Source organism: Etheostoma spectabile, chromosome 3, assembly GCF_008692095.1.
Source record: "Etheostoma spectabile isolate EspeVRDwgs_2016 chromosome 3, UIUC_Espe_1.0, whole genome shotgun sequence".
Taxonomy (NCBI): Eukaryota; Metazoa; Chordata; class Actinopteri; order Perciformes; family Percidae; genus Etheostoma; species Etheostoma spectabile.
The window spans coordinates 3,868,219-3,877,868 of record NC_045735.1 but is presented as its reverse complement, the minus strand read 5'-3'; the positions used below and the strand labels follow the sequence as shown (position 1 = coordinate 3,877,868).

The following is a 9,650-nucleotide window of genomic DNA, read 5'->3' as shown; positions in this document are numbered from 1 at the left end:
ATTAGATCTTGTTTGCTAAAAATATCAGCAAAACTGTTACTGTAACTGTTAATGCACTTAGACTAAAGTATCCCGTAAATTTAAAACAAAAGAGGTAAATTAAGCTTTTCAAGTTTGTCACAGGTGCCCTCTTTGACCCTATATATAGTCATTAAAATATCTTATCAAACAATAGCAGCTGGACTTGCACTGTCGTCTGGAAGACTCATCTAGTTCTTCGGTATGGTGCGTCCCAGTCTTCCCCGTTTCCATCCTGACCACATGTCTTTTTCAAACCCTTACCTCCAAGGAGTATTTCTTGTCAGTGAGGTGTGGAACTGAGTGTCTTGTCATGAGATTTTAGTTTTGACTGGTTGTTTGGTCTCACCAGTGTTCCCACCTTTCAGCAGAAATTGACAAAACTTCTGAAAAAAATTTCAAAGCAAGTCAAACTTCAAGACACCAGTGGTATTGTTAAAGCCAAATTTTTTACCATAGGCTCTGTCTGCCTGTCTGATGTTGTGTATCTTTTATGTGCCACCAAAAAAGCCAGAATTTTATGATTGATTTGCCCAAATCCTTGTTACTATTTTGCTTTTCAATATGCAGTCTGTGTACTGTTTTCTAGTACCAGCTATACTTTTAGCCACAAGGTAGGAAAAAGGTTTTCACAGGATGAAAACAGGAGTTTGTATTCATTCCAAAAATAAAAAAAACATCCTTCATTCTGTTTTTATTATCTTTCATCTGCTTTTGCACTTGAATGACAGAGGGCTTGGCTTTGCTAGCTGGACACATGTTGCAAATATCATGTAACTAAAAGTGCTTTCCGTATCTTTTAAAGCAAGACACATGCAAATATCTTAATCTTATAGAAGTGGTTTTCCATCAGTGAAAACCCCAGAAACCCTTTTACATAAATCTCTTAGACATAAGACCTACAATCTGATTCTTAAAAGCCAATGGAGAGGCTGATATTGAACAGTAATCTTCTCAGGTATGAACTTGTGTGTTTCATTGTCGTTCAGAATGACTGAGGCGGTGATTTATTGATACTGAAAGTCATAAACAAATGCATGAATTCTTAGTGTGTTGTTCCAAAGTTGCCCAAGGGGATGTTTTCTGACAGAATAAAAAGAATGTTAGATGGCTATACAATGGCAATTTAAGGATGAGCAAGACCCTAAATCTACGGTAGTCGTCACAGAACAGCTTGTGTAGATTGTGACAGCTGACACCAGTGGTACATTTTTAATTGTCTAAACAGTTTTTGAAAATTACAAGTAATATGTCCACAGCTTGTTATTCTTGGAAGAGTGTATAGCTTTTGAACTACACAATCTCCACCAACATCAATACTACTAATACTCCTGTTCATGAACGCACACCTCTACATTGACTGCAGATGAAAAAAATTGGCGGGATGAGAAAATCAACGTGTCATTTCAAGGATATAAGAAGAAATACTGGCCAGGTGTGCCAAAGTGGATGAGAAAACACTCAGTGATGCATTAAACATGTGATCTACAGAGGCTGTAAAACCTGTAACATCTGACAAATCACCTTGTCATTGATGTCAAGTTTGAAGCCGACAAGTGTTTATTGCTGACCTCTGCCGATAGGTTCACTGCTCATGATCATGTATCGTTTTTTCCACACAAACTGCTGTTGCTGCTAGAAGAAACATAAATCACATCAAGCTTTTTGAGAAAGACAAAATATCCTGGTGCTGACCCGCAAAAGTTGGATCATTATTGTGTTAAAGCACTGACCCATACATAGTAATAAACTGAATATTAATTTAAATGAAAAGTCATGTTGAAATATCACTTGCGCTGCATCACATAAAGATGTCTGTGTCTCCCAGTGGTTATTGTTAAGGAAAACCTAGAACATCATGGGTTCAACAGACGCACACACACTTGAAGCCTGTTCCAGGAAAATCGCCTATTGGATCACCTAACATTACAACTTACAATTGTGAGTTGTAAAGACATTTTGTTTTGTAAGACCTTATCTGGTTTTCTGATGTGATTCATACATGTAGGGAAAGATAACTTGTGAGAATTACGGTGGGGAAGAAAGAAATGCTAAAACCATGTGAACTGGGCTATCATTCTTAAAGACTGCTCTGTGAAGATTTCCCTTGCTATCCCTTGTTGAGTCCCTAATATCAAACCTTCTGTAAACACCTGTCTACATACCTAGATAAAGTAGCGCCGCCTATTCCAGTGGGGGGGAAGGCAGTCTGCTCTCAGCAAGTTGGGGTGGCCCCAGAAAGCCCAGTTATCAGCAAAACCAAGACCCTGTTCACCACAACAACCAGCCAGCCAGCAGTTCAGTCAAGTAAGCCTACTTTACATCTCATCATTACCCTTCACAGGTAAGAGACCAGAGACAATTCATCAATGCCGATTCAGCTTTCCGGCAAACTCAACATTCTTGCTAGTCGAGCTTTTGTGATTTCCGATTGCTTCATCGTTAAGACAGGGGTTGTCAAGCTTACATTAAATTATGATCACTGCAAACACCACCATGCACTTGTAAAACTGTTTTGCATCACTCCCATTGAGATTATAAAGACAAGCAAAAGACACGGAATTCTGTTCCAAACAAGTATAGCAAGCATAAAAAATAATTCACTTTGACGTCAGAAACATACTAGGGCCCCGAGAAAAGTTTGCAGGAAAAGTTCAGCACTCAGTTTAAAGGTCCTATTTTATTCTGCAGGATGATCACTACAGCAACTGCTACTTACTCTCCCAGAAGATTAGATGAGATTTCACTTCATTATCTTTTTGGAAAAAAGCAGATGGGCCACTTTCTGGCAGAACAACCTTGCATGTTTTGCATATATCACATCCACAGAGATTACACTGATGATTGGATGGAGATCTCACAAACTCTCAGTCTATTCATTTGTGATTATAATAGTTAGAGGAATGAAAACAGCTGCTTCAATACTGGATGGATAGATGGATGGATGGATGGACACATGGAAGGACGGACAGAGGGACGGATGGAATTGTTATCCAATCTTCACATTTCAAATTAGGACCCTGACATGTTCTTTCCATCCCCACTTGAATGATTAGATCTCAGAAACCAGCTGAGGCCTGACTGATGGTAAGTGTAGCCAGGCTGAAATGAGAATGCTTCTGGTGATGGGTAAGAAAACGAAAAGAAAGAAAGACAAGGAGGCACACAGAGAGATAATCTATTAAAATGCAAATGAACAGTCAGAAAGACAGGCACCCTAACCATCTTGAATTCAAATCATGAGCCACAGCAAAGTAGTTCTAGCTCTGCTGAACATCTTGGTCAACTCATGAACCACTGATGGAGATCATCCAATCAAACGACTCTGATAACAGTATAAGATGATCATCCCCATACCTAATTTTACATTAATTATGTTGGTTATAAGCCTTAAAATAACATTTGTAATGAAAGTAAGCATAACTAAGGCATGCCAGTTCAACCTAATCTGATTAGCAGCCTTGTAAATCATAATCATCTTAAAAAGAATCAGTGCAAGTGCTAACTGTTTGACAGCCATATTGATCCAATCTTCCTTTGTTCTATAAAGCTGACAGACTAACACCCTCAAGTTTTAAAATTCTTCCAATTTATTTTTATAAAGCCAATATTTTCCACTGGTTACTAAAAAGTGTCCATGCAATTTAGCTTGAAACATAGTCTGTGTGTGATTGGCAGTACAAACAAATAAATCTAATACTGCATATTTCTATTCTCACTCGTCAGATCATAGAAATTAAGTCTTCTTGCCTTGCTTGTGATCATAGGCAGAAAGCCGAACGGATCTTTTGGAAACGTGGGCTTAGCAGAGCAAGTTGGGGACACGACATTGACGCAGCTGATTCGATGAAATTAACTTGACCTGTTAACAGATATGGAGAAACATTATAGCAATTATAGCCCTGTCATGTAAATCAAATGACAAAATACATTTGAAGACGATGTGCTCAAAGAAAGACTCTTTTTGTCTGTGTTTATGGCTTTGTAAATACAATCCTTTGCATTTGTAAAAGTTTCAGTTTTTTTCTACAAACATATCATCCTCCATATGGGACTGGAACATCGGGCCTCTAGAGAGACAGAGCGCTGCTAATGCTCCACTCAATCTGCCTCATTGGACTGTATATAAACATTAACCTGCAGAATGTTGGACCAGACTGTAGTCAGAGGTCACACGGGGTTCAAGCCTTTGATCATCCACCAATAGTAAGATCAGCACAGTCAGCTGCCAGCTAAAATGGTCTGACGAGTTGCAGGTAGTCATGTAAACAAAGAAACCCAGTAAAAACCGATCCATATAAGACCAGGAGAGGCCACTTTGTCAATAAACTGCTGACGCAAGAAGTCATTTCTGCTCCAACACAAAAGACCAAATTAGAATAACTACCAATCACTGTACATGTCTGAACACTCAGGGTGTAATGTTTCAATAATCAATGTGTAACTGCTCAATGAATTGTGATACCTTACTATAAATAGAAACCAATGGGACTATAGTCAGGCAACATTTTCTTGTTGACATTCACTCTTCTTTTCCATCTTTCATCCTCTGTTCGGACGTTCTCACTGCAACTGCATCATTGGCTGTAGTCTTTTCCTTTGCTTTGTTTTTTATCCTTTTTGTATCTCTTTGAGTTTATCTCTTGTGCTGCTGCAACACCTCATGGAAATCCAGTCTTATCTTATGTAGTTTTCACAAAACATATATTTAGATCATATAATATAAATACATGTTATTTCTCCTAACAATACTATGCTTGAGTGATTTTTTTTCTTTTTTTCTTTCTTCAAATGAAATTGCAGCCGTACCTTAGTTTTCTGTGTTTACCTTTAGTTTATGCCATTTTGGTAAATTATTTTAGTGTTGCTCTGGTACATCTGACTTTATCATTGCATATTGACTAAATTCTCTATACAAGGTCCACAGATTTTGCAAAACAACTTTCGTATTTGAATGGTCAATTTCGCCATAATTTCCTTAGAATGGATCTATGTAATTTATTACTAAATATTAGGGGGAAAGAGACAGTGTTCAATTGGTGCAACTTAAGTCAATTGATTCCAATTAACTGCTAATGTAACCCTCGGGTCTTTTAATCAGAGCACAGCAGGTTAGCCGAACATGCAAAAAACGTGAAATTTGTCTACAGATAAGCATTTATTAGCATTCAATTTAACTTATAGTGAGCAAAACATTATTTACTGTGACCTATGTAGAGTTTTTTTCCTTTGAGAGTGTTCATATTTTCCTTCAATTAATACCAAATTAAATGGGAAATTAAAGATCCTAAAAAGTGTCACCAAGTAAAAAAGATGGACAGCAGCAGATCGCTTCTATCTTACACCTTTGGTATAAATAACACTAATACATTAATACTTTACAATGTGGTTAACTTATTTGTTTTGTAAAGAAAACCTGCCCTTCTATCACTATTTGTTAGGTGGTGCATGGAATGGTGGACCCAAGTGCAGAGAGCAGGCAGGCAAATGTTGAGCTTGAGGGTTTATTTGACCCACGTGTTGTCCTTGGGTCAAATTTTACCCCTTTAAAAATATCTGAAATATGGGTTTGTTTTAACCAAACTACCACAAAAAAATGGATTGGACCAAAAGTAGTAAAACTGGTGGTAGTAAGGTGGTGTTAGTGAAAAAAAAAAAAAAAAAAAAAGTCTGAAAAAGGACAAAAAAAAAAAAGTTAATTTTTTTCCCCTTTTGAAACAAGAGGACAATACAAGGGTTGAATAAAAAAGCAAAGTACCAAAAAACAAAGGAAGTCCCGAGAGGGGCAGGCAAAAACTGAATCCAGAGTGTAAAAAACAAGAACAGGGATTCAAAAACAAAAGCAGAACAAATCAGAAATAGAGACCAAAGGAAATCCAAGGAGCAAGGAACCAGACACGGACTGACACGGACTGACACGGGGAGACACGGGGAGACACGGGGAGACACGGGGAGACACGGGGAGACATGCACAAACACTACAGTGATCTGACAGAGAACAACGGGAACATAAAGACTAAATACACTGTGTAACGAGGAAACAAGCAGCAGGTGAAACAAAGGCTGGCAAACAGGTGGAAAACATCAGGTAATGATTCTCATGAGCGAGAAAACACAGAATGTAAAACTAGACACAACAAAACAAAAAACCCAGACTGTCAAAATAAAACAGGAAACAGAACAGACACTCACGGGACCATCTAGAAACTAGACAAGACAAGGGGAGCAAACACGGACTCTGACATGTAAACAGACTAATAAACAGGGAACAGAACATTAAAGACAAGACTTGACACCAAAACCAAAACACTATCTTTGTCTTAACTGAAGAGAATATAGTCATGTTTCTGCCATTGCCAGATTAAATTTAAGAAATAATGTTTATAAGAATTAATATCAAAATGTTTGGTTACTGTTGCAATGCTTTAAGATGCAATTTTAATCATTTCAATTCCCGTCTTAAAACTATGAGTCATGATGTGAATTGATGTTGACCTCAGCTATGAGCTGTTGGCCCCTCGGGGCTTCAGGGGCATCAGGTCCGACCACTTCCCGGCCCTTAGGTTGACTGACTGTCACTTAACCGAGCGCCCATTCTGCACCTTCCTCCACAGTGAGAGAGAGCATTTTGGAAATGATCGTACAGTCCCTGGAGCCCGGAGGTGTGTGTGTGTAGGTGTGTGTGTGACTTTGACTCTGTGTATATTGTGTGAAACACAAACACACGTGTGTTTGTGTTTCACACTGCATACACAGAGTCAAAGCGCATATTTCTTTCCCCGCCCTGGAGGCGTGTGGATGTGTATGTTATGTGTGTGCTTGTGTTTTGTGTGTGTGGCTCAAAGACACACACCCAGCACGCTAACTGAGTGTGAAGGCGTCCCATATGAGTCCCATGTGTGCGTTTTCATTGCCAGCGTTGTTTAGAGGTCTGTAGAACGGCGGAACACACTCACTATTGTCTTGGCAGCACTTGGCAGGCAAGGATGCTACAGTTCCTATTTGCTTCAGAAAATCAGCAACTCATGCAACAAATGTATCTCTATTGGCTTTATGTGGAGGCAAACAGAGAGTCATGCTGCTGAGACAGCTGCACATTAAGCGTTAAACCTGAAGCAGGCACAATCATACAAGACGAGCAGGAGGAAGGCCCTGAAATCTAGATAGAAGCATTGTTCGGATGAAGCCAATATGATGAAAAGAATGATTAACATCATCATTTAACTGTAAGACACATGTCTAATCTTAGTAATAACAGACATGTTAGAAAAAGGATCAATGAGAGCACTTCTTTACAAAAAGAAGTGACGTTTCTTTGTCTGAGACGGGTTTAAAAGAACGTGAGTGAATACGCTTTGCTTTCTTTCAGAGAGTTAGATGAGAGGATTGAAGCCTCTCTCTCTGGAGCCTACATGAAGCTCTGTAAGGCACGGGCAGCATAATTCAGCGTTGGTTCATTGCTTCATGCAACACCTCTGATATTGTACATTATCTTGTCATATATTTTTAGAAGAATTATTGATTATAGAACCTAAATAGAGATTATGAAGATGGCCATTGAGCAGTATACATGAACAGTTTGAGGTTAAGTTGAATAAGCGGATCCGTACTGGGGCGGTGCGCCGGGCAGCTGAACAGAAATAGACACATGGCTCAGAAGGAATGGGGGAAGATAAACATTGCAAGGTAATGCAGATAATTTTTGCAAGGGAACGGAAAATGTTGTGAAGTGATATAAAAAAGTAAGTAAGTAAATAATCATCATCACCATCATTTAAGAGTAGGCTTAAGACTTTCCTCTTTGATAAAGCTTGTAGTTAGGGCTGGCTCAGGAAAGTCCTGAACCATCCCTTAGTTACGCCGCTCTAGGCCTAGACTGCTGGGGGGACTTCCCATGATGCACTGAGCACCTCTCTCATCCTCCTTCTCTCCATCTGTATGCAACCTCATTCCATTAATGCATGTTACTAACTAGACTTCTTCCCTTTCCCGGAGTCTTGTGCTCTCTCGCCCCCGGAGTCTTGCCCTCTCCTCTCTCCACCTATCGCTTCCTGCAGGTGTTTCTGGCTCTGGATCTGTGGTTGGAGTCACCTGCTGCCTCTATGTTCCTGCTCGACACCCTCTGCTGCAATTCTCCATGTCTCTCTCTGTCTGTCTCTCTCTCTCTCTCTCTCTTTCTGTCTCTCACCCCCAACAGGTCGAGGCAGATGACCGCCCACCCTGAGCCGTGGTTCTGCTCGAGGTTTCTGCCTCTTAGAGGAAGTTTTTCCTTGCCTCTGTCGTCTAGTGCTTGCTCTTGGTGGGAACTGTTGGGTTTCTGTAGATAACATCACAGAGATCGGTCTAGACCTGCTCATTTATGAAAAGCGCAAAGAGATAACTGTTGTTGTGATTTAGTGCTACATAAATAAAATTGAATTGAACGGAAACTGAACCTAAAACTGCCAAAAGTAGTCCCAAAATTGCGGGGTTGATGATTTTTTTTCTTCAAACAACAAAAAACTTTTACTCATGTCAATGTGAAAAGCCTCTGAAACATGAAGATAGGGCATGTCAAGGGGAAAACAACCTAAATGAATTGCAGAAATTTCACAGATATTTAACCATATTTTGGCAGTTTTAGTAAATGATGCACACTGATGGGATGTCAGTGTTCCCCCACCTTTTTTTTGTTCACCATGACCTCACTGTCTTTAACAAAGTCCTAATGACAGAATCCAGCACAGACAGCACTGTTAAATTCCCCATTTAAAGAAGTTTGGTGTGGTTTGACAGATGGAGGCTTTTCGCACACAGCTCGGCAGTGAAACAATAACAAATATAGCGCAAGCCAATTACACAGGCAGGACAAATTAAATAGGCAGAAGAGGATTCTGGTTAGAAATACAGCTGTGGAAGTTGTTTTCACAGCTCAGCGGTTTAGCTGCATTGCGACAGCGAGGCGGAGAGCTGGTTACCAGCAAACAACTGGCTGGGTTGTTAGTAACCACCACCAGCTGATGTTGCTCTTTTCTTCTCATTTGTTCCCCGTGTTCCTCAATCTGACTCGAGGTCCGAATGAATTTATATTATTTACTACCTTGTTTGTTTTACTTAATGATTGTGGCATGAAATATCATCATAAATATTCAACTCCACAACCATGAACAAAAAATAGTACATCCCTTAACAGACCATGCTCACTGTTTCAATGATGCAGCCCTATGTTATGATGAAGACACATCTAACCCTGGACAGAAGGATCCCTGGATCTCTGCTTCATCCCTCCTTCCACAGCCTCCTTTTAGCAGGAACAGGTGGATCCCTGTTAGGTTACCATGTAGCGCCTCCCTGTGGTCCCTTTAGAAGTGGACACTGAATCAGAAGTTTGCTTGTGCTCCCATCTACAGGTGAAGGATTCACACATCTAACACAATCCCTGAAATGCCCTAAAATCAATAGACCATACAGTTGGTTTGATATTTTTTATGTGAGAGATGTTAAGATAGAACTATGAATGTAATTGTGTTCTGGATGTCATGACTATATTAATCATTAAAAACATATTACACATCTCCAAATGACAAATGCTAGACAATGCAGTAATTCAAATTGACAGAAGAAACACCAGAGCCTAGTAACTTCCATTCACA

General features: G+C 39.6%; 1 protein-coding gene across 1 annotated transcript in view; it reads right to left on the bottom strand.

Annotated features, from left to right (window-relative positions):
• Nucleotides 1–1,735: 1,735 nt before the first annotated feature.
• Nucleotides 1,736–9,650, bottom strand: part of snx19b (sorting nexin 19b) — a 47,747-nt gene continuing 39,832 nt past the window's right edge. Inside the window, exon 15 of the transcript XR_004329658.1 lies at nucleotides 1,736–1,746. The gene's annotated coding sequence lies outside the window, so the exon portion shown is untranslated. The remainder of the gene's footprint in view (nucleotides 1,747–9,650) is intronic.